The sequence below is a fragment of the Macaca fascicularis genome, chromosome 13 (assembly GCF_037993035.2).
Source record: "Macaca fascicularis isolate 582-1 chromosome 13, T2T-MFA8v1.1".
In the NCBI taxonomy this organism is placed as follows: domain Eukaryota; kingdom Metazoa; phylum Chordata; class Mammalia; order Primates; family Cercopithecidae; genus Macaca; species Macaca fascicularis.
In genome coordinates, this window is record NC_088387.1 from 54,087,341 (window position 1) to 54,113,428 (window position 26,088).

Here is a 26,088-nt window from a genome sequence, read left to right on the forward strand (position 1 = left end):
TGTGGTAAACACACAAAAGTTAAGCTGTTCCTCACAAAAACTTGGGTGCTTGTAGAGAAGATCACATTATCTAGGTTATCATTTGTCTAGATTTTGCTAATCCCAGAGTGGCCAACTTTTGTGCTCGAATAAAGTCACTGCTGTGTGTTTGGAAGATGTCTTTGCTTGCCAGAATGAATAGAACACCCTGAAAGTGCCTGGCTTCGGCATTTCAAAGTGAACTGGAACCTCAGGGTCCTTCATAACAAAACTGACTTTGGTCTTCTGGTCTTCATGAAATATTAGCGTTTCAGTGAATATTTCTCAATTTCATCCACCCCAGATAGTTCTTACTCAGCCATGCGCTAACAATTTTATTTGTAGTTGGTTCTTAAATGGAACTGGAAGTACAGCCTAGTCTATCAATTATTGATAAATTAACCAATAACATTTCCTTTGTTTCCTTGCCCACAAAATCTCAGAATCAGAACCTTTGAAAATGGCCCCATGTTGTTTCTAAAGTCTCTGGGATGATCCACGATCTTTGTTGTTTTCATATGCCAGAGTGCACAGGACTTCTCCTACTTTGTAAAACGTTTCGACATAAATGTCTGGTTCTTCTGAACACTCTCATTCCAAGCACAGAATAATTATTAGCTTGGAGAGGCTCTGTTATTATTTTTGTTTTTCATTTTAGTTTAAGATGTTGGGATCCCTGCCTATGTAAATGAAGTCAGCAAAGACACTGAGATGTTAGGATATTTCTATTTTCTCCTTTCCTTGGTAGGTTCTCCTAAAAGATGTCAGCGTTCAATTGTTGGCTAGCAACCTGTGGCATTTAATTATTCTTGACGTTTAATCCATCATGGTGTGGAAAAAAAAGAAAATGTAGCCTGTCTACTCCTCCTACTCTTCCAAGAGAAACAATAGAATAATTAAATTGGTAACTAAAGTGCTAGGAATAATGAGAAACCACATAAAGACTAGCATGATGTTACTCTTAGAACATTAACAGGAAACAAGTTCTAAGGCTATCTCCTCCTACTTCATTTTTTTTCTCTTCCTGTCCAGATAATCATGAGTCATCATCCTGTATAAATGAATAATAGTTTAATTTAAAGAAGCCAGTATTGTTTGGAGGTCGTTTATCACTTCACGGCTCTCATTCACAGTCAAGTCATGTGGAACTACACAACTTTCTTTTTGTGCACTGGAGCTGGAAATCTTGTTGAGTTTGTGAGGCCTTACTTCTGCATATTTGAATCTGGTGACCAAATTAAACATTGTTCTAAGTAAGCAGGTGGGTGGGGATGGTGATGGGCTGGGACTGAGGTACGGAGACGGAGAGCTGCCTTGAGAGATTTTGGGCTTTTGCACTTGTGATTTCAGGGCATGGAAGCTGGATTTGGGTTTGAATAGTAGTATGTTGATAGTGGTGTGTGTGATAGAGAACTGATCCTAAAACTTAATATTTCAATAAGAGCAATCATAAAGGACAGAAAATGGGACACTTTTTAAAGGCTAACTAAAGAAATTGGATTTATACTGTTAGGACTAATGATTGAAAGCAAAGGAAAACTCAAGCAACGTTCCTCAGCCGGCACATTCAAATGATAAATTGCATTTAAGCACTGAAAGAAACAACAGCTGCAGTTAATGAAAAGCCAAATTTATCTAAATTTCTCCAGTTGATCAGTCAAAATAATCAGTATGGCTCTCACTCCGTAATCACTTTTTGGCGGGGGAGGGGGAGGAGAGGGGAGATGGGAGACAGGGAGGACAAAGAGAGAAGATAGGTTTTTATTTTAAAAGGTATGGCTTCCAAAAAGGAACTGTAAAACTACTGAGTTGTAGAAAATTCATTTTCTTGTTATCAATATCATCAATACTCTAGATTTGTTGTTTTATTTTTAACTCTCCTAAGGATAATGCAGTTGGCTCTTGTATGGAAGGAAGCCTATAGACGTGGGCTGGAGGCGGGAAATCCAGGGGCGGGTTGTGATAATGATACAAATCTGAAATGCTTTCCAAAACATCATATGTCCATTGAGCTGTTTCATTATTACAACACCTGTGAAATAGACAACAGGTATTGTTCGTGGCAGTTTTACACAGACAGGTACCAAAGGTTTGGGGGGGCCAAGTGACCTACCCAAAGTCAGCTAATAAGCTCCTCTACAAGCTGGGGACAGAAGAAGATGTCCACACTCCTCACCAAACGCTTTACTAGAAAACGGAAATAAATTCTCCATGCCTCATATCCTTACTTGGTGAAAGCAGGAAAATCCTGTTGCAGAAACCACTTGGAGGAGCTGCCATCAAAGGCTGCCTGGGGCCAGCTTCCCTCCAGCACAGAGCTCTGTGCAGAGCCTGCATGTGGTGTGGAATTCCATTAGAACTTACTCACCATATGTTTGTCTGCTGGTGCTCAATGGAACCTGAGGGAGGGCATAATGGATCTCCGTTACTAAACCGTGTGGAAGGCTTCCAGAGATTTAATAGTCTACCTCGAGGTGATGAATAGAGGCGCTCTTGTGTGCCTTGCATAATCAGGGAGCCTTGGTGCTCTGAATGCGCCACGCTCTCCTCCGACACCCTTCTGGAAAAGTCTGTACAGCTGGCACTCCTGGAGTCATTTCAAAAGTGGAGATGGGCGGGGAGGGTGCCTTCCTCTCATCTTCCTCGAGAAAAGATCTGCGGGATGAGATTGCACTGATAGCTGGAGATTTTGAGTAGAAGGAAATAGGCTAGAGGATTGGAGAGGAGAGGGAAGGCATTCGGTGACCTGGATTTCCCTCCTTGCAGATGTAGTGGTCTGATCATTCTACCAAGGCCATGACTGTGAAGAGCACTGTGGGTGGTGGCTGGTGGCCCACGGGAGCTGGCTTGTGCACGGCGCCCGAAGCCAAAGGTGAGGGGCCGCTGGTAGCACTGAACCATGAGGCTGCCAAATGGCCATGAAATTTTATTCCTTCCAGTTAATTTTCTCACTGATGTGCTTTTAATTCATATGGCGTAGGAGCGACAGAAATAGAACTATGGTAGAACTTTGCTGGTTTGTCTGCCAGGGAACTGAACACTTGAAAAGGTAGGAGCGCAAGGAGACTGAGCCCGTGAACTCAGGAAGGGCAGAAACCAAGCTGCTTCTCCAGTGGATTCAAAGTCTAGATAGCTGTGAGAGTGGGGGACATGGAGAGTGCAGGTTATTCGTTCTTTTTCTCATTCCTGTGGCTCTTTACCATCCCCTCTGGTCTTCCGCCATCTTGTAGGTAACATTTCTCATTGCTGCCTCTTCTCTTCTCTTCTCTTCTCTTCTCTTCTCTTCTCTTCTCTTCTCTTCTCTCTCTTCTCTTCTCTTCCTTTTTTTTTTTTTTTTTATGGAATTTCGCTTTTGTTGCCCAGGCTGGAGTACAATGGCGCAATCTCGGCTCACTGCAACCTCCGCTTCCCGGGTTCAAGCGATTCTCCTGCCTCAGCCTCCCGAGTAGCTGGGGTCACAGGCATGCACCACCACGCCCGGCTAATTTTGTATTTTTAGTAGATACGGGGTTTCTCCATGTTGGTGAGGCTGGTCTCGAACTCCCGACCTCGGGTGATCTGCCCACGTTGGCCTCCCAAAGTGCTGGCATTACAGGCATGAGACACCGCGCCTGGCCTTCCTTTCCTTTTTTGACAGTCTAACCCACACATTAAATCCTACCATGAAAACCATAGCCCATCCCTCCAGTACGGACTGTGCATTGCACCAAAATATGAGGGCATTTTTGGTACCTGGAGCCATGTTTGAAGTGGATGGAATGCTGAAAGCCGACAGAGAGCCATCTTTTCATGGACTTGCCTGCAGGTCTGTGCATGAAGGAATCTTGTATAATTCTTCCAGTTTAAGCAAACTATGAGGTATTCGTTTTTCATTTATTCAGCATCTACCATGTAGCAAGTACTTGTCAGACATGCAGAGTACAACCACAAACAAGGCTTGGTGCTTGCCCTCTAGAGGCTTTCTGGGAATGCATTAAAATAAACCAGAAGTTGGTGAAGTGTTAGATGTGTGGCAGAATTTCCTTTTCCTATCTCTTTGTTTACACAGGGAACTCCAGGAATTGGGAGAGGATAATGGGGCTAATTGTAATGTCAGGGTAGAGAGAGAGTTTGTAATGTGACTTAAGGTTGGGAAGGGGCAAATTCTCTTTTAGGATTATAAAGTAAAATTATATCAGACACTAGCCAAGGGTGCAGTTGGGCATGAATCACTTATCTAGACCTAATGGGCAGTTATTGTCAGATTGATCTCCCATGCCAATGGGAGATGCATCTGAAATTGTTTTGAGATACTTGAGGAGAACAAAAGAAATAAAAGAGGAAGCTGAGCCAGAGAGTGGGCCACCTCCGCTCCCTCAACTCCTGGGGTCCAAAGCTCCCCTTGTCTTTCACCTAGAAGCAAAAGAGGGAGAGAATAGCTTAGACCACAACACATGGCAGGCTTTGAACCTTGCAAGGTCAGGGATGCACCAAAGCTAAAGGAAGAGAATTAATTTCAGGAATGGAAAAGTTTGGGACTTCTGGAGCAAAGAAACTAGGAGAAAGAACGTCAGAAAATTTGGGTAGTTCAACTAGCCTTTACTTGTTTATACTTGTAGTGCTGGTGTTATTCTCAGGGTGTACTTGAAGATCAAAATAAGAGTTTCCAATCCAACTAGGGTAGGAGGGTTTAGGGGAGAGTGGAAGAAGTGTACCATCATCTGTAAATCCTGAAGCATCGTAGACATTAGCACAGGACAGTCAAACAGAGGCCAGCAGATATTAGCTCTGTTCGTTATTCTTCACAAATTCCTGTGCTTTCTCTGTATACACCTTGTCTTTTCTCCTTTGCAACATTATCTTCATGAGGATTCTTTGTTCTTTTCTACCAGGCTAGTGGTTGTGGATATACTTGGGACTCTTCCTTTTCCCAGTGCTAGACTCTCTAGTTAGGAGGATCAGTAGGTCTCTGGGGAGAGAGTAGGAAATTCAAAGGTCATAGAAAGATGAGGCATGGGACAGAGAGCTGCAGGGAGAATCATTACTCTTTCTTCTCAGCCATAAAGTTTTCTGCAGTGTGACACCAAGTTGGCCTTCCAGGCCTATTTCTTAGTCCTGCTGTAGTCACCCTGGCTTCTGGGCCTTCCCTTGACGTTCCTTGGCTTCTTTGTCATGCTATTGTTTACGAAGTCTCTGGTTTCCTTTACCAGTCCTAAAGGGGATGCTATCCATTTTCTCTCAATCCTACCTGATGTAGCTTTCGGAAACGCACAAAAGACTCTTTTTACAAACTCCTTGAGCATTTATTGGCAGAATGTTGTTCCTTAGAGGTAGCTAATTTTTTTTTTTCTTTCTTCTAGATGCTTTTGAGATTTTTTTCTGTGATTTGCTGTTCCAAAAATTCATGAGAATGTGTCTGGATATGGATGTGATCCCTTTCAAAGTTAAAAACCCAAATTCTTCTCTCTAGGCCTTTTCCATTTTTTTATCTGCAAAGTGGAAATAACTACTTACCTTCAGATTGTTGGGAGAGTTTAATAAGATGAAAGACATAAAAGCACAGTATCACCTGCAAGTTTACCCCCTCCCTACGTCAGCAAATCCATACCTGGCCAATTAGGAAGAGTAGAAGATTTCTAAAGGTTCCCCAGTAGCCTTACATAGGGAAAGGTGGTGCTTTCAGCTACAGAATATCTTCTCAGCATTTGTAAGCTTCTTTAATTGGTAACAGATCCAATGATCCAATCCAGCAGCTGCAGCAGGTAGAAGGGTTGAAAGATTCTAGAAGCTGCCTACTCCTGCTGCGTTAGACATTTACATTATAATCATTGGCCTCGTTTTCCTGTTTATCTCCTTAAACTTTTTTTTTAATCAGCTTTTCCCTCCAGGTGTGATTTACATACAGTTATATTCACCCTTTTAAGTGTTCAGTTCATTAAGTTTTGGCAAATATTTATCATCACTGCCTCATTATACTCACGATAAAGAATATTCCCATCAACCCAGAATCTACTTCATGCTTCTTTCCCTTTAATCACCTCTGCCTCCTTCCAGTCCCTGGCAATCACCGTTGGGCTTTCTATCATTTTAGTTTTGCCCTTCCCTGTATTTCTTATAAATTGAATCATACAGTTAGGTAGTTGTATGTCTTGGGTTTCTTTCATTTAGCAAACTGCTTTTAAGATTCATCGATGTTGTTTTATGTAGCATGAACTATTTCCTTTATATTGTTGAGTAGTATTCCAATGTGTAGATATACCAGAATATGCTTGTTTATTCATAGTTGATAGACATTTGGGTTATTTGCAGTTGTTGACTATTATTAATAAAGTGACTATGAACATTTGCACACAAAACATTGTATAGAAATATGCTTCCATTTCTCGGGTAAATACTATAAGTAGAATTGCTGAGTGATATGATAAGCGTATGCCAAAATGGTTTCCAAAATGGCTGTATAATTGTATATTCCCACCAGCAATGTATGAGTTTCAGTTGCTCCATATTCTCATCAATCCTAGGTATTGTCAGTCTTTTTAATTCTAGCTATTTCAGAGAGAGTATAGTGGTATTTCATTGTGGTTTTAATTTGCATTTCTCTAATGACTAATGACGTTGAACATCTTTTTATGTGCTTATTTGCCATTCATATTTTCTTTGTTCAAATCTTTTACTCATCTAAAAAATCAAGTTGTCTTATTATTGAATTGTGTTTTTTAGTATGTTCTGGATTCAAGTCTTTCATCAGATACAAATTTTGCAAACATTTTCTCCCACCCATTTTGTGGCTTGTATTCTTATTAATAGTCAATTTTAAAGATCAAAAGTTTTTAATTTGACAAAGTCTAATTTGTCATGTTTCTCTTTGTATTTTCTGTGTCCTATTTTTGAAATATTTTCCTAACCCAAGATCACAAATATTTTTTCTTATGGATTTTTTTTGAAGTTTTATAGTTTTAGCTCTTATATTTAGACGTGTGATGCTTCTTGAGTTAATTTTTATGTATTGTGAAAGGTTAGTGTCTAGGCTTGTTATTTCTCCAAATGGATATCCAATTGTTCCAGCACTATTTGTTGGAGAAAACTATCTTTCCCTATTGAATAACCTTGACATCTTTGAGTAGATCTATTATTGGACTCCTTTTTGTTCCACTGATCTGTATGTCTATCCTCATATAAATACTATACTGACTTAATTATTATAGCTTTACAGTAAGTCTTGAATCAGGTGGTGAACACTTTCTAACTTTTTCAAATTTATTTTAGCAATTTCAGGTCATTTCATTTCCCTATAAAATTTAGAATCAGCTTACCAGTTTCTGCAAAAAGACTGCTGTGATTTTGATTGCGATTGTATTAAACCCTTAGATCAATATGGAAAAGTTGGTACATTAATGATTTTGAGTCTTTCATTCATGAACATAGTATGTCTGTTTATTCAGATCTTTAATTTCTTTTAGCAATACTTTATTTTGTAGTTTTTAGTATGTCAGTATTACACATATTTAGACAAATCTCTAACTCTTCATATTTTTGACACGATTGTAAATGGTATATTTATATTTTAAAAGTAAACGTCCAATTATTTGTTGCTAGTATATATAAATGCAATTGATTTTTATATATTCATCTTGTATTCTGTGATCTTGCTAACTTCACTTTTTAGTTCTGGTAGCTATTTGTATATTCCTTGGGATTTTTCATGTGGACAATTGGGCCATCTGCAAATAGAGACAGTTTTACTTCATTATTTTAACTCTCTATGATTTTAATTGTTTTTTCTTCCCTTATTGCACTGGTGGAATATCAGTACAATGTTAAATAGAAGTGGTGTGAGCAGAGATCCTGACCTTGTTCCTGATTTTAGGGAGAAAGCATTCAGTCTTATCTCCACATATGTTAAAATTCCAGAATACCATTTTCTTATTGTTTTAGATAGTCAACTATCTTTTTAAAGACATTAAAAAATCAGATTAAAGTCTTTTATACTCGCCATTTCCATTGCTCTTCATCCCTTTGTGAAGATCTAAATTTCCATCTGATATTTTCCTTCTGCCCGAGGAATTTTAACCTTTTTTTGTAATGCATGTTTACTGACAAAGAATTATTTAGGCATTTGTTTTTCGCAAAACATCTTTATCTTGTCTTCAGTTTTGAAAGGTAAGTATGCTGAGTGTAAAACTCTACATTGACAGTGTTTTCTTTTAGTATTTTAAACATGTCTCTCCATTGTCTTCTGTCATGCATATTTTTGGAGAAGTCTGCTGACATTCTTATTTTTGTTTATTTGTATTAAGTGTGTCATTTTTTATTTGGCTGCTTTTAAGATGTTCTTTTTTTTGGCACTTTTATGATAATTTGCCTTGGTGTGATTTTCTATGTCTATTTTGCCTGAAGTTTGTTGAGTTTCTTGGATTTGTGGATTTACAGTTTTCATCAAATTTAGTTTTTTGGCCATCATTTCTTCAATTTTTTTTTTTTCTTTCTGTCTCAATCCCTAGTCCTTTTTTCCTTTCAAAACTTTAATTAAATGTATGTTAGACTGGCTGATATTTCCCCAAATGCACTGAAGTTTTGTTTTGCTCTGTTCATTTTTTAAATTCTTTTTTTCTCTTTGTGCTTTACATAGAATATTTTTTTATTGCTACGCTTTCAAATTCACTTTTTGTTTTTGCAATGTTTAATATGCTGTTAATCTTGTCCAGTGTATTTATCAATACATATCCCTAGAAGTTCATATAGTTCTTTTTTATATCTTCCACGTTTTTTCTCATCCCATTTATGTTTTGAGAAATATCCTTGAATATATGGAATATATTTTTGATAGTGTTTTTAAGTCTTCTCTAATAATTTAATTATTTCTGTTGTGTCTGGGTCAGTTTCGACTGGTTGAATTTTCCCCTAGTTATAGGTCATATTTTTCTGCTTTTTAAAACATGCTTATAACTTTTTATTGGACTCTAGTCATTATGAATTTTATGTTCATTCATGCTGGGTTTTGCTGTATTCTTTAAAGCATGTCGAATTTGTTCTGCATATAGTTATGTTACTTTCATATCAATCTTATCATTTCCAGGCATGCTTTTAAGTTTTGTTAGGGCATGTCCAGAGCAGCCTTTATTCTACTGATCATTTAGCTTCACTATGAAACCACCCCCATTCTGAGGACTCTATTCAGTTTCCTGTGTATCATGAGATCCCTCTTCTGTGGTGGTTTGGAATTTGAACATAAACTCTTCCTAGCCATATGTGAACTATGAAAATTATTTGATCTATTACTTTCCAAAGTTTCACCCCATATTATGTACAGATTATTTTTCAAAGACTTGAGGGCATCCCTCTGTAGTTCTCCGGAACCCTCTATGCAGCCCTACTTACTCTTGTCTGCAAATTCTAGACACATTGGCCTCCCTGTCTTTGTTTCCTAAACTTAGTGAGAAAAAGTCGACTGAATTCTCTTCCTGTTTGAGTTCTCCCTCCTGTACTGAGGCCTGGAAACTCTCTCTAGGCGGTGATTTGGGTTAATTTTACTGCTCATCTCATTTGTTTCCTTTCTCTCACAGATCATAGTCCCGTGCTATCTGCTGCACATGTCTGAATACTATTTCATATTTTTTGTCTGATTTTCAGTTGTTTACAGAGACATTTCCCATAGCAGTTAATTCTTCATTGGCAGAAGTGATAGTCCTAGACTTTTAACAAAGGAAGCAATTGATGCACAAATACGTTCCTTATATTTTTTTAAAAAGGGCAAATAATACTGGTTAAAAGCAATTCCCTCTAGACTTCTTCACCTGTCCCCATCCAATGTCACCTCTACCCTACATCAGTCCTTTCTGTAGAGGTAACTACCATTACCAGTTTGGTGTTTATTTTTTCTATTTTTTCTGATCTCATTCCATACATTTACAAATTTATATTTGTTTAAATGGGAATATGCTATGGTTTTATATTTTTTGAGATTTGACCATTTTTGTATAAGTGAAATTTGTACAACTTGTCATTTTCACTTAGTGTACGTCTGTGATATATTGCCATATGAGTTTAAATAAATATTCTTTTAAACTGCTGCATAGTATATTAATATGAATATGGACATATGATATACTATATAGTATCTAGTTTATCCATATGAATATGTTTTAATTCATTTAACAACTTCCTGTCTTTAGACTTCTTAACTTTCTGACCAATAAGTAGTTATGGACTACTGAATATTTGATTAAAAAAAACAAATTGTAAGCAATATTAATCATTCAGAATGGTGGTTAATATGTCAATTGAAATAACATAAGATTAAAGCAAATAATCCCTGCCCCCAGGTTATAAAATGGAACATTGCTAGCTTTTTGGAAATTTTCTTTGTTTCTTTCTGACATAATTCCCTCTACCCTTCAAACATAACTACATACTACTCTTCTGTGGTAATCATTTCTCTTGTTTACTTTATACTGTTACCACTAATGCACATCAGTAAATTGCATTGCATTTCCTTCTCTTTTTGAACTTAATACAAATGGAATGACACTGTAAATATTGTTTTGTCACTTGCTTCTTTTTCTCATTTCTGTTTGTGAAATTCATTGACATGTATTATTGATATGTACTTAATTTTATTGTGGTATATTATTCTACTTTAAATATGCTACACTTTATTTTTTCCATTCTACTGTTGATGTACATTTGGGATGTGTCCAATTTTAGGCAATGTTCCTATGAACGACTGGTACAAACCTTCCAAGGCATGAGTTTCTCTGGTGTATATATCTAGAATTGCTTGGTCCTAATGCATGCATGGGTGCTACATTTTTAGGCATGGTCAAATTTTTTCCAAAGGAGTTTTGCAAATATATACCTCCACAAACAGTGTTTGAACTTTGACATTGCATCCACATCCTCACCAGCACTTGGTATTGTAAAACGTAAAATTTTCTTTCTTTCTTTCTTTTTTTTTTTGAAACGGAGTCTCGCTTTGTCATCCAGGCTGGAGTGCAGTGGTGCAATCTCAGCTCATTGCAAGTTCCACCTCCCGGATTCACCCCATTCTCCTGCCTCAGCCTCCCGAGTAGCTGGGATTACAGGCGTCTGCCACCACGCCCGGCTAATTTTTTGTTTTTTTTTAGTAGAGACGGGGTTTTCCCATGTTGGCCAGGATGGTCTTGATCTCCTGACCTCGTGATCCACCCGCCTTGGGCTCTCAAAGTGCTGAGACTACAGGCGTGAGCCGCCGCGCCCAGCCAACATAATTTTTTCAAATCTCATACCAGTGTAGTAATTACTAAGTGTTCTTTTAATTTGCATTTCTTTGATTATTAGTAAGGTCAAGAACCTTTTTATGTTTATTGACTATTCAAATTTCCTTTTTATAATTAATTAATTAATTAATTTTTATTTTTTTGAGACGGAGTCTCACTCTGTTGCCCAGGCTGGAGTGCTGGAGTGCAGTGGCGTTATCTTGGCTCACTGCAACCTCTGCCTCCCAGGTTCAAGCGATTATCCTGCCTCAGCCTCTCAAGTAGCTGGGACTACAGGTACACGCCACCATGCCCGGCTAACTTTTGTATTTTTAGTAGAAATGGGATTTCACTTTGGTGGCCAGGCTTGTCTTGAACTCCTGACCTTGTGATCCGCCCGCTCTTTGGCCTTCCAAAATTCTGGGATAACAGGTGTGAGCCACTGTGCTAGGCCTCAAATATTGTTTTTTAAAGTTGAGTCTTTTGTTCATTTCTTTTTCTTGCTTCTCCTTCTTTCTTCCTCTTTTTTTTTCTTCATCTTTTTTTTTTAAGCAATTTGCAGAAATTATACTATAATCTGGATTGTCATTCTTCTTTAATTACTTGAGTTGCAAATATTTTCTATCAGTTGGAGGTTATCTTCCCACTATCTTTGTGGTGTCTTTTGATGAACAAAACTTCCTAATTTTAGTATAGTCTAATTTTTCATTTTATTTATTACAAAGTTTACTTTTTGTGTCTTATTTAAAAACTCTTATATACCAAGAAGATATTAACTAAAATATTTTATCTTTACTTTTCATATATAGGTGTTTAGGATTAAATAACTGGATTGATTACCTGTATATGTATATGTAGATAAAGGTAAATTTTAATTTTTCTCTAAAGAATACCTGATTCTGATAGCACAATTTTCTTTTGAAATTTTGTTATTTTTTCCACTGAACTACAATGCAACTCAATTATATATCAGTTGTCCTGGTATGTATTGTTGAGGTTCTGGGTTCTCTGTTTTGTTTGATTTTCTCTGTTTCTACCTTTTAGCCTATACCAGGCTGTTTTAATAATAGTAGCTTTATAATAATTTTTAATAATTAGTAGAACAAGGTCCCCTCTCCCCAGTTTTCTTCTTCATGCTTATCTTGGTCAAGAATAGCCAACACTTTAATAGTTTCACATGAATTTTAGAATCAGCTTTCAATTTCAAAGCACTCAAACATACACGTACATGCACATTTCTTTCCTCACTTCTCTCTTCACCCTCCCTGTGCCATTCACACACAACAAACTGTTGAGATTTTGGTATTTATTCTATTGAATATATAGATCAATTTAGGGAGAATGAACATCTTTATTACTGGAGTCTTTTAATCCCATATAGTCTACTTTGTATTTATTTACATTAAAAATCTTTAAAAGCAGTGTTATTTTTTCTGTAGAGTTTTTTTATTATTTTAGTAAATTTTTTCCTAGATAATCCATATTTTATAAATGGTGTTTTAAAAATGTCACCTTCTAGGTAACTGTTGCTAGTATATAAAAATGTAATGGTTTTTATATGTAATTTTATATCAAATATTCTTGGTAAACTTGATTCCTGTTATGTATATGAACAACAGTTTTATTTTTTCCAAATCTTTATCCTTTTTATTTCTTTGCAGTATTGTCTAGGATCTCCAGTATATTGTTGAATAAAATTAGTGATAGTGGATATTTTTGTCTTATTTGTAATCACAAAGGGAATACTTTTAATATTTTACTCTTAAAAATGGGACTTAATATATATTATATATATGATTATGTATTTTTTAAAAAATTATTTATTTTCCCCATAAGTTATTGGGGTACAGGTGGTATTTGGTTACATGAATAAATGCTTTGTGGTAATTTGTGAGATTTTGGTGCACCCATCACCTGAGCAGTACGCACTGCACCACATTTGTAGTCTTTTATCCCTCATCCCCCTCTCACGCTTCCCCCCAAGTCCCCAAAGCCCATTGTATCATTCTTATGCCTTTGCGTCCTCATAGCTTAGCTCCCACATATCAGTGAGAACATATGATGTTTGGTTTTTCATTCGTGAGTTACTTCACTTAGAATAATGGTCTGCAGTTTCATCCAGGTCACTGCAAATGCTGTTAATACATTCCTTTTTATGGCCGCATAGTATTCCATTATGTATCTATGTGTGTATATATATATGAATATGTAAATCACAGTTTATCCACTTGTTGGGCATTTGGGTTGGTTCCACGATTTTGCTATTGTGAATTGTGCCACTATAAACATAAGTATCCAAGTATCTTTTTCGAATAATGACTTCTTTTCCTTTGGGTAGATACCAGGTAGTGGGATTGCTGGATCAAATGGTAGTTCTACTTTTAATTCTTTAAGGAATCTCCACACTGTTTTCTATAGTGGCTGTACTAGTTTATATTCCCACCAGCAGTGTAGAAGTGTTCCCTCTTCACCACATTCATGCCAACATCTACTGTTTTTTTTTTTATTTTTTGATTGTGGCCATTCTTGCAGGAGTAAGGTGGTTTTGATTTGCATTTCCCAGATCATTAGTGATGTTGGGCATTTTTTCATGTTTGTTGGGCATTTGTATATCCTCCTTTGAGAATTGTCTATTCATGTCCTTAGCCCACTTTTTGATGGGTTTGTTTGGTTTTTTTTTTTTGCTGATTTGTTTGAGTTTGTTGTAGATTCTGGGTATTAGTCCTTGGTCAGATGTGTAGATTGTGAAGATTTTCTCCCACTCTGTGGGTTGTCTGTTTACTCTGTTGACTGTTCCTTTTGCTGTTTAAAAGCTCTTTAGTTTAATTAGGTCCCAACTATTTTTCTTGGTTTTTGTTTCATTTGCTTTTGTGTTATTGGTCATGAAATCCTTGCCTAAAACAATATTTAGAAAGGTTTTTCCAATGTTATCTTCCAGAATTTTTATAGTTTCAGGTCTTAAGTTTAAGTGCTTAATCCATCTGGAGCTGATTTTTGTATAAGGGACGAGGATCCAGTTTCATTCTCCTACATGTGGCTAGCCAATTATCCCAGCACCATCTGTTGAAAAGGGTGTCCTTTCCCCACTTTATGTTTTTGTTTGATTTATTGAACATCAGTTGGCTTTGGTTTATTTGGTTTATTTCTGGGTTCTCTATTCTGTTTCCTTAGTCTATATGCCTGTTTCTATATCAGTACCATGCTGTTTTGGTGGCTATGGCCTTATAGTATAGTTTGAAATCAGGTAGTGTGAAGCCACCAGATTTGTTCTTTTTGCTTAGTCTTGCTTTGGCTCTACAGGCTCTTTTATGGTTCCATATGAATTTTAGAATTGTTTTTTTCTAATTCTGTGAAGAATGATGATGGTATTTTGATGGGTATTGCCTTGAATTTGTAGGTAGCTTTTGGCAGTATGGTCATTTTCACAGTATTGATTCTACCCATCCATGAGCATGGGATGTGTTTCCATTTGCTTGTGTCGTCTATGATTTCTTTCAGCTGTGTTTTATAATTTTCCTTGTAGAGGTCTTTTGACTCCTTGGTTAGGTATATTTCTAAGTATTTTTGTTTGTTTGTTTTTTGCAGCTATTGTAAAAGGGGTTGAGTTCTTGATTTGATTCTCTGCTTGGTTGCTGCTGGTGTATAGAAGATGGGAAATTTGCTGAATTGTTTTATCAGTTTTAGGAGGTTTCTGGAGGATTTCTTAGGGTTTTCAAGGTAAATGATCATATCATCAGCAAACAGTGACAGTTTGACTTCCTCTTTGCTGATTTGGATGCCCTTTATTTCTTTTTCTTGTCTGATTGCTCTAGCTAGGACTTCTAGTACTATATTAAAGAGGAGTGGTGAGAGGGGGCATCCTTGTCTTGTTCCAATTCTCAGAGAGAATGCTTTCAACTTTTCCTCATTCGGTATTATGTTGGCTGTGGGTTTGTCTTAGATGACTTTTATTACATTAAGATATGTCCCTTGTATGCTGATTTTGCTGAGAGTTTTAATCATAAAAGGATGCTGTATTTTGTTGAATGTTTCTTCTGCATCTATTGAGATGATCATGTGATTTTTGTTTTTAGTTGTGTTTATGTGGTGTATCACATTTACTGACTTGTGTATGTTAAACCATCCCTGTATCCCTGATATGAAACCTACTTGATCATGGTGGATTATCTTTTTGATATGTTGTTAGATTCAGTTAGCTAGCAAGTATTTTGTTAAGGATTTTAGCATCAATGTTCATCAAGGATATTGAGCTATAGTTTTCTTTTTTGGTTATGTTCTTTCTTGGTTTTGTTATTAGGGTGATGCTGGCTTCATAAAATGAATTAGAGAGGGTTCCTTCTTTCTTTATCTTATGGAATAGTGTCAAAAGGATTAGTACCAATTCTTCTTTGCATGTCTGGTAGAATTCTGCTGTGAATCTGTCTGGTCCTGGACTTTTTTTTGTTGGTAATTTTTAAATTACCATTTCAATCTCTCTGCTTGTTATTGGTCTGCAGGGGGTGTCTAATTCTTCCTGATTTAAGCTAGGAGGGTTGTATTTTTCCACCTCTTCTAGGTTTTCTAGTTTATGTGTGTAAAGGTGTTCATAGTAGCTATGAATGATCTTTTGTATTTCAGTGTTGTCAGTTGTAATAACTCCTGTTTCGTTTCTTAGTGAGGTTATTTGGATTTTCTCTCTTCTTTTCTTGGTTATTCTTGCTAGTGGTCTATCAATTTTATTTATCTTTTCAAAGAACCAGCTTTTTGTTTCATTTATCTTTGTTTAAGTATGTTTTTTTTTTTGTTTTTGTTTTTGTTTTTTTTTTTTTTTTTTCATTTAGTTCTGCCCTGATCTTAGTAATTTCCTTCCTTCTGCTGGACTTGGGTTTGGTTTGTTCTTGTTTCTCCGGTTCCTTGAGGTATGACCTTAGAATGTCAATTTGTGATGTCTTTTTGATGTAGGTACTTAGGGCTGTGAACTTTCCTCTTAGCATCACCTTTGCTGTATCAAAGAGGTTTTGATAGGTTGTGTCATTATCATCATTCAGTTCGAAGAATTTTTAAATTTCTATCTTGATTTTGTTTTTGACCCATTGCTAATTCAAGAGCAGATTATTTAATTTCCATGTACTTGAAGAGCCTTTTTTTTGTCATATTACTAGGCTTGGCTTCCTTCTCATTTGGGTAGGCTCCGTCAGAGGGAAGGTCTAGGGTGAAGGCTGCTGTTCAGATTCTTTTGTCCCACGGGGTATTCCCTTGATGTATTACTCTCCCCCTTTTCCTGTGGATGTGGCTTCCTGTGAGCTGAACTGTGGTGATTGTTGTCTGTCTTCTGGGTCTAACCACCTAGCGAGTCTACCCAGCTCTGGCCTGGTACTGGGGGTTGTTTGCACAGAGTCCTGTGATGTGAACCGTCTATGGGTCTCTTAGCTGTGGATACTAGTGCCTGTTCTGGTGGAGATGGCAGGGGGTGTGCAATGGACTCAATGAGTGTTCTTAGCTTTGGTGGTTTAATGCTCTATTTTTATGCTGGTTGGCCTCCTGCCAGTAGGTGGAGCTTTCCAGAAAACATCAGCTTTAGTAGTATAGAGAGGGACTGATGGTGGTTGGGGTCCTAGAACTCTGAAGATTATATGCCCTTTGTCTTCCGCTACCAGGGTAGATAGGGAAGGACCATCAGGTTGGGGCAGGGCTAGGCATTGAACTCAGATTCTCCTTGGACTTTGGGTGGATCTTGCTGTGGCTGCTGTGGGGGATGGGAGTGATGTTCCCAGGTCACTGGAGTTGTGTACATAGGAGGGTTATGGCTGTCTGCTGAGTCATGCAGTTTGTCAGGAAAATGGAGGAAAGCTGGCAGTCACAGGCCTCACCCAGCTCACATGCAAAATGAAGGGGTGGTCTCACTCCCACTGTGCTCCCCCCAACAGTCCCCATCTGTTTCCAGGCAGAGGGCATGATGGAGGGCGTGACGGGGTTGAAAACCTGCCCTAGGCTTTCCACCTCCCAGCTACCAGAGAAAAGGGCTTGGTTCTTCCCCTGCCTGTGGAGTCCGCATGCCAGATTTGCGCCCTCCCCTGAGTTCTGGCCAGGAGGCTTCTTGCCCTATTCAAATTGTTAGAGAGTTCAGTTAGAGATTTCCTTCTCCCTGTGGAGTTGTAACCCCTGCTCCTCTTTCAATGGAACCCTGCGGTGTTAGGCAGGAATAGCCAGCTAGGCGACCCAGCGAGTGCCCACAGCCTTTCTGCTGCTTCCTCTATCCCTGTATTTCACTCGACTCTAAATTGGCTCAGCTTCAGGTAAGGTTGGAAACTTCTCCCACAAACAGACCTTCAACTTCTCCAGTGTGTGTTTGGGAGATGAGGGTCTCCCTTTCCCACCTCTGCAGTTGGGGCACTCACAGTATTTGGGGTGTTTCCTGGGTCCTGCAGGGGCAGTCTGCTTCCTTCAGAGGGTCTGTGGGTCCTCTCAGGATTGCTGGTTTGTTCTTGCAGTCGATCTGGAGTTAAAATTCACACTGCGAGCTTCCGTAAACTGTTCTGTCTGGAGCTGCAATATAGTCCTGCCTCCCATCTGCCATGATGATCTCTCTCTCTGTTATGTATTTTTGAAATTATTACTTTAAAAATTAGTTAAGAATGTTCCCTTTTCCTATTTTTCCTAATAGTTTTTACTTTAAATTATTAAAGGATTAAAACGCTATCAAATGCTTTTTAATGCAGTTACTGTGATAATCACATGATTTTTCTCTTTTGCTCCCTTAATGTGTTGGATTATGTTAACTAATATTTTTAGTGTTAAACCAAACTTAATCATGATGTATTATTCTTTTTATACACTGTTTTATTTTGTTTTCCAAAACTATGCTTAGTAATGCATGCAGTACTCTTTCCTTGAATGGTCCTTTTATATTTTGATATCAAAGTTAAGTTAGACTCATGCTCAGGATGTAGAAAAAGTTAGGAAGCATATGAAAAAGCAAGAAAAAAAATACGGCTTCAAAGACAAAGCAATCATCAGATCAGAATAAAATATGGCACAAATGTTGGAATTACCTGACAGGGATTTAAAATAAGTATAACTAATACTTTAAAGGATCTAATGGAAAAAGCAAACAACATGCAAGAGCAGACAGATAATCTCAGTAGGGAAATGAAAACGACAAAAATCATCACATGGAAATACTAGAAATAAAAAACACAATAAAAGAGATGAAGAATGCCTTTGTCAGGCTCATCAATAGACTTGACACATCTGAGGAAAAAAAACAGTGAATTTAAAACTAGATCTACAGAAATTATTCAGACTAAAATACGAAAAGAGAAAAATGAAAACGAAACAAAAGCATCAGAACAGACTATTCAAGAATTCTGTGACAATATCAAACATTTAAACATATGTATATCTGGAATTCTAGAATGGGGGAGAGGAGGAGGAAAAAGAAGAAGAAGGAGGAGAAAAAGGAAAAAGAAAAATTGGAAGAGGAGGAAGAAGAAGGAGGAGGAGGAAGAAGAAGAGAAGAAAGAAGGAGGAGGAGGAAGAGCAGAAAGAGGAGAAGTGAAAAAAATGGGGAAGGGGAAGAATAAGAGAAGAGGAAGAAGAAGGAAGAAGAAGAAGAAGGAGGAGGAAGAGGAGGAGGAAAAAGGAGAAAAAGGAAGAAGAAGGAAGATGAGGAGGAGAAGAAGGAAAAGGAAGAAGGAGGAGGAAGAAGAAAGGGAAGAGGAGGAGGAGGAGGAGGAGGAGGAGGAGGAGGAGGAGGAGGAAAAAAAAACAAACTCAAAGCCGAATAACTTGAAGTCTGATGTTCGAGGGCAGGAAGCATCCAACATGGAAGAAAGATGTAGGTCAGAAGACCAAGCCAGTCTAGTCTTTCCGTGTTCTTCTGTCTGCTTTTATTCTGACCATGCTGGCAGCTGATTAGATGGTGCCCACCCAGACTGAGGGTGGGTCTGTCTTTCCTGGTCCTGACTCAAATGTTAATCTCCTTTGGCAACACCCTCACAGACACACCCAGGAACAATGCTTTGCATCCTTCAAGCCAATCAAATTGACACTCAATATTCACCATCACATGGAAAGTCTTGATTTTTCAGAAAATTTTTGATGACTTGGAGTTCCTTTTTATTCTTCCTATGTATAGTGTCATCTTGATTACACTTATTACATGAACAAACCTCGACAAACCCTAGTTTGTAGCTGGCTGGCACCTCTTGACTTTCAGAGTGAATGACTATTTCATCACTGTTATATAGGGCATAGGTTTCAAACCAAAATGTTTAAATGATGGGTCAGTGAATGTACATGATGGAAGCATGCAGTGAGTATAACAGACTTGATATTCTCTTGGTGTATATCCCCACTTTTCATAGTGACACAAATAACAGAGGAATAGTTCTCTATTACAAGAAAAACAGCAGCAGAAGCATGATGGTAAATGGCAGCTGGCATTGGGTCTCAGTGTCAGGGAATCAATATGGAATGGTGGCAACTGGCAAACTGGAAAGCACATGCCTTGTCTAAAGGGAGCAATTGTTATTAGGCAAGCTGATTGTTGCCAGGTGAATGGATAAGCCTGTTTAATAGACAGATCTAGTTTTCAGGAGATGTCTGGAAATCAGGGTATATATGTGAAATCTCTCATTTTGAATATGCTATCAACTAACATATTTTTTTTTTTTTGAAAGAACAGTTGAGGCAGGAGAACATAGGTGGACCAAATAAGAACTTTGTGTTTGCTAGTTTTCCTGCAAGCAGAGTTATTCTCATGCAGACCTTTTGAAATGGAATCATATAATCAACATACAACTGAAAAGATCAAGGCTTAGTTTAGCAGAAAGTTGAATGACACATTATTAATCATATGATATTTGTTGTTTGAATTAAAAATGCTTATATGCTCTCCTCCCAGCATTTATTTCAATTAGTGACTGATTTGGTTCAGAAAGTTGAATTTCAGTTTCTTCTTCAGGAAAAAGTGAAAATTATTAGAAGTAATAGGTTTAGGGAAGAGACTAAGTCCCATTTGGACATCATAAGGTGGAAACAACCTTATTTTCATTTAGGTAAGCAAAACTTTGGTTTTCTTTAAGCAACATAACAAGAGAGGTTTTCATTTTCCAAGTGTGAAATATTAACCTGACAGGGCTAGGGGACAAATATCAAAGTTAACGCATGGGTTACATTTGCATGTTTTCTTTCATCACTGTCCTGAGAAACTGTAAGTGATTTTCAGCTATATGTTAAAGCCTGTCTGTGTATGTAAGAGCAAGACTTCAGCAAGTTTGTTAAGTGCCTCCTTCAGTTTTGTTCCAGAATAGTGGGAACTGTTTGCAGAAGGTATGAAACCATGAGAACTCTCTCAATCCTTTTGTGTAAATGTTTTGATTAATACATTGTACAGGATCTAGTATACTGAGAATAGGAAGTAACTCATTCTTAGCTCTATAATTTTTTTTTTTTTTTTTTTTTTTTAAGATGGAGTCTTGCTCTGTTGCTCAGGCTGGAGTGCAGTGGCATGATCTTGGCCCAATGCAACCTCTGCCTCCTGGGTTCAAGTAATTCTCCTGCCTCAGCCTCCCGAGTAGCTGGGATTACAGGTGCATGCCACCGCACCCAGCTAATTTTTATATTTTTAGTAGAGACAGGGTTTTACCATATTGGCCAGGCTGGTCTCGAAAACCTGACCTTGTGATCCACCTGCCTTGCCCTCCCAAAGTGCTGGAATTACAGGTGTGAGCCACTGCACTCGGCCAAAATTTTTTTTTAACTAAAAGTGTGTGTGTGCATGTGTGCGCACACATGCACGTGCGCATGAGGGTAGAGATAGGAGAAAAGGAAGACTGCGATGTAGTATTTAATGTATTTTTATATTTAAAATGGGTTTTTGTAGACAACATATAGTTGTGTCTTATTGTGTATCCATCTGACAATCTCTGACTTTTCATTATGTTTAGATCATTTATATTTAAAGTGATTAGTGACACAATTGGATTAATATCTACTTTATTTATAACTTTTCTTTTCATCACTTTTTCTTTTCCCCCATTTTTTGCTTTCTTTCATTTTAGTTGAAAATTTTATATAATTTTTTTCCTCTTTTTGCATACCAAGGATACTTTTAAAAGTGTGTTTTTACACTTGCCCTATATTTGCAATATAAACTTATTTACTAATTTAATTCCATTTTCAAATAACACTACCTCACTTCATGTGTAGTGCAGATATCTAATCATAACAGAGTATTTCCAATTCCTGGGATGTAGACTTTTTTATTTCATTTGTTCAACAAAATTAATGTAGGATAGATTCTATGTCAGGCACTGTGCTAGTTTTGAAGAGTACGTTGGTACGTTGTAACACTGTCACAGTCTGCCCTTGTGGAAACTGTTTTTCAGCGGGGAGACTGACATGAATGAATCTATCACACAGATACAGATTGATACATGCTGATCAGCTTTATTTAGTCCTAATGCAGGCTTGCCACTGAGGGCAGTTTAGAATCTCTTCTGGGAAACTTCTCATTTCACTGGCCTCATGTATCTGTAGCCATTGGTTTTCCTGAAGATGACAGAGAAAAGCTAGATGATTTCTTGATCAAGAATTCTGAGAATCCTTATTTCTGAACTGAATCAGTTTTTGAAGGGCACAGGGAAGTATAAACTGTCTTTTCTTCTTTTTTTTTTTTGAGACGGAGTCTTGCTCTGTCGCCTAGGCTGGAGAGCAGTGGCGCCATCTCGGCTCACTGCAACCTCTGCCTCCAGGATTCAAGCGATTCTCCTGCCTCAGCCTCCTGAGTAGCTGGGACTACAGGCACCTGCCACCAAGCCCAGCTAATTTTTTGTATTTTTAGTAGAGATGGAGTTTCACCATGTTAGCCAGAATGGTCTCGATCTCCTGACCTCATGATCCATCCGCCTTGGCCTCCCAAAAGTGCTGGGATTACAGTTGTGAGCCACCACACCCGATCTATAATCTATCTTTTCTTTTGACAGTTTTATTCTCACTACCCGCCCCACTACCCCAATTCCCCCCAAATTGGATTACTCTAGAACGGTTCTTTTTCTTCTCTTCTCTCTCTCCTACTTTTCCTCAAATCTGTAATAACAAGTAGTGGCAGGAGGGTTGATGAGTTTCACATGGGAAATGGGTACATGGTTTGGGTCCTTCTTTTTTCCTTTCCCTAAAATGGGCTTAAAGCTTATTTCAAATGAAATAATTTGCATAATTTTTATGGGGCATTTCTGAATTGGTAGCATGATAGAATAACCAGTTTCATGCAAATGGTAACTGTGAAACTGATTATTGCTGTGAAAAAAGTAATCTTTATTTTTCTATAACTCACTTTACCCTGACTTTGGGCTTCTATATATCATGCCTGATGCAGAAAGCTTAATCTTGTTGCCTTTTTCCTTCATCACCGAACTTGGATTGTCATTCTTTATTGCCTTCTTTCCTCAGCATTGATGGTAAGTTGTATGTGGGCAGCTGACACTCTGAGATTGTTAGAAAAAAAAGTTTTTATTTATTTATTTATATATTTTTAACTCATCCATTTTGTTACTATTCTGTTACCTTTGAAATGTCACGTATCCCTTTTGACCCTTGGGCATGTCATCCATCCACTCTGGCACATATCCCATCCAAGATGGCACTTTCTTGGATCTGGTCTTTGCTGTCTGTCACCACGGCACCCATCAGAGGGGTCTCCTTTTTGTATCCATCACCATGTCTGCTGTTCATTCTCCAGACTGAGAGGGAGAGGTGAAAGGAGTGCAGGGGAACCTAAACACGCTGACCAGCACTTCACAGGAGCATCATCAGGGTAACTTCTGGCTCATCTCTAATGGTCTATAGAGTTTTTCGAAAAAGGCATTGGCTTTATCGGTTAGGGCTATTTATGTTCAAATGATTTTTTTTTTGACCATGGTGAATTATTTATCTTCTTGAACATTAGTTTCTCCATCTATAAAATGAGTGTAATAAGATCTACTTCAGTGAATAACTGTAAGTTTAAATGAGATGCTATTTGTAAATTACGTGATATACTTCCTGGTCCATAATAGACTTATGTTCAACTTCTACCCTCTAACAATGATCTGTAGGGTCTTAAGCAACTTCTTTTCTCTGGTTTTGAATTTCTTCCTTGACAAAATTAGGTCTATGGTAAAGGTGGGAAGGAAGGGTGGGAGTGATGAAAAAGAGGAAGCCATTAAACCAAGTAACATTTAAGGTTCTTTCCATTTTTAAAGTTCTATGATTCTTAGTTGAGGGGACAGAGGGAGTCTGTTTTATTAAAAGAAGTAGCCAGCCCCCTGGAACATAGAGCCAGCCTTGCCATGTACTTCTGTGTGATTCCCTGGCTCTGGGACTTCAGCAAAGGCCTTGGCCATGTTCTGGAGCTACAGAGTTTCCTTGGCTGTAGCTGGTCACTCACAGCATTGGGTGCACAGAGAAATGATGACTCTGCAAATGAATAAAAACAAAGATGCTATTTTTTTTTTTTAGAGGTTCCTAGGCTATCTTCCTTCTTACTTCCTCCCTCAAACAGAACTTTGAGAGCATCAGGCATTAAGACATTACTACCAGCCAGGCATGGTGGCTCACACCTGTAATCCCAGCACATTGGGAGGACAATGCAGGATTGCTTGACACCAAGAGTTCAAGACTAGTCTGGGCAACATAATGAGACTCCATCTCTACAAAAAATTGAAAAAATTAACCAGGCATGGTGGCCCATGCCTATAGTCTCAGCTACTTGGGATGCTGAGGCAGGAGGATTGCCTGAGCCCAGGAAGTGGAGGCTGCAGGGAGTCATGATCATGCCGCTGCACTCTACCCTGGGGGACAGTGAAATCCTGTCTCAAAAAAAAAAATCTACTGCTATTCAGCTACCACTTGCTGCTAATTTTCCGTGAGTCTCCTTTGTGTCACTTGTGTTCAACTTATGGCAATGTTTTCTGAGAAACACAACACTGTGACTGAGCTGAGCGTGGGGGCTTGCCAGGTAATAGTTAGCCTGACTTGGGTGGAACAGAGCCAGGCAGAGCCTGAATCATGCCCCTGACATTTGCTGGCTCTGTGACTTTGGAAAAACTTCTTATCCTCCCTGATACTTAGTTTCCTCATCTACAAAATGGAGATGTTGGGTACCATGTACGATCAAGCTCAATAGTAGCACAGAGAGTTGTAGTGAGGACCAGTGAGATAATGCCTGGGGCATTGTAAACCTGAGTCCTAATTCTCATCCAGGAGAAGACTGCCCTGGTGGCGGTTGCAGCTCTGTCACTTGTAGATGGGCTCTGGAGCAGGGAGTGGTTTCTGAGATGTGCCCCCTTTCCTGTGGTCCTTACCGCTGTCCTGAGGCTTGCTGTTCCTGGGTTGCACTGAAGGATTACAGCTTTGGGTTCCCTTCTTCCTGACTCACAGGGCCTGGGCAGGCCCCTTCATTACGTGATTTGTAGTCATCATGATCATCTTACTCGTGAAAAAGAAGCATGCTTTAAAATCATCTGGGGCCCTGTTGAATGAGTAAATACTTTCTTCACCAGAGATTTCTAACCTGGCATCCAAGGACTTTGGGCTGCAAGTCTGTGACTCCATGAAGTGGTCAGTCAAATTTTGATGTCAGAGACCATTTTTTCTGAGGAGAGGTCAATGTTTCCCACAGTTTCTCAAAGGCAGCTGTGTCTCCGAAAAGGCTGCAGGCCACTGTTTTCCCAGCACAGTACGCTTTGTTGATAGTAAAAGTGCATTTGACATGTTAAAAATCACACCTTGTGGGATGAGCAGAACTCTAAGAGGATCCTGGTGGTGAGGCCTAGAAACCAGGAGATGTGAGAGGAAGGCTATTCAATGGCCCAAGTGTGAGTGACTGGCCTCTGTCATCCTCCAGAGTGACTGGAAGGCCGTTCTTTCACTGAAGATCAATTGAAGTCCACATGCTCCAAATGCAAATTATTTGGTGGTGACCTCCTAGGACAGCATGGAAAAGATAATTATTTTTTGGACTTAAAACTACAAGGGAGCTTAAAAATTACCTAGTGTATGACACAAAGGAGACCTCAAGAGGTTAAGTGACTTGCCAACAAGCCAATGGCAACCTATGGCTTGAGTTGTACTCTCCTGACCTCCCCTTTCCGTCTTCCTTTTCTGAGAAAATTCTTGTAATTATTAGCTCCTGCAGACTCACAGATCATAAGTAGTTGGCTATTAGGGAAAATGCACAGAAGTCTTCAAGAAACCATAGGAAAACTGTAGAGATCATCTGGTAGCAGAAGGCTGAAGCAGGAGGACCGCCTGAGCCCAGAATGGGGAGGCCGCAGTGAGCCACGATTGTACCGCTGCACTCCAGTTTGGGTGACAGAGTGAGACCCTGTCTGAAAAAACAAACAACAACAAAACAACAAACACACAGAAAACTTATGGCAATTGAATTCTGGCAATTGAAGCTGCCAGAATTTAGAATATCTCCTGTTTTCCCTATGATTAGACTTCCTAACCTGGTTTAAACAGTTAACAATTCTGTGACAAAAAATTTATTTTTTTCTGACTATAAAAACAAGGTGGGAATATATAATAACAGGAAATTTTAAAAAGATGAAAGAAATCATTTGTAACCTCATAACCTTCATAACTAAGGGGTAACCCCTCATCGTGACTTGGAATGTTAACTTTTGATTTTCTCTTTATGTGTGTGTCTCTCTCTCTTCCTGTAGCTCTTTCTCTGATGTAGATTTTGATCATCCTGTGTCAAGTGTACTGCATCCTGCTTTTTTTCATTTATCATTATATCATCAAATATCTTCCATGCCATTAAAGAAACTTTAAAAAATATCACATGTAATGGTCACTGGGAGGCCATTGCATGACTTGACTTTGATCC

At 38.4% G+C, this 26,088-nt stretch overlaps 1 long non-coding RNA gene across 1 annotated transcript in view; it reads left to right on the forward strand.

The window, feature by feature from the left end:
• The first annotated feature begins 1,197 nt into the window (after window positions 1-1,197).
• The window catches only part of LOC107127200 (uncharacterized), a 29,487-nt gene continuing 4,596 nt past the window's right edge, over window positions 1,198-26,088 (forward strand). The window contains exons 1-2 of the long non-coding RNA XR_001484731.3: window positions 1,198-1,271; window positions 2,785-2,890. This is a non-coding gene — a long non-coding RNA (uncharacterized lncRNA). The remainder of the gene's footprint in view (window positions 1,272-2,784; window positions 2,891-26,088) is intronic.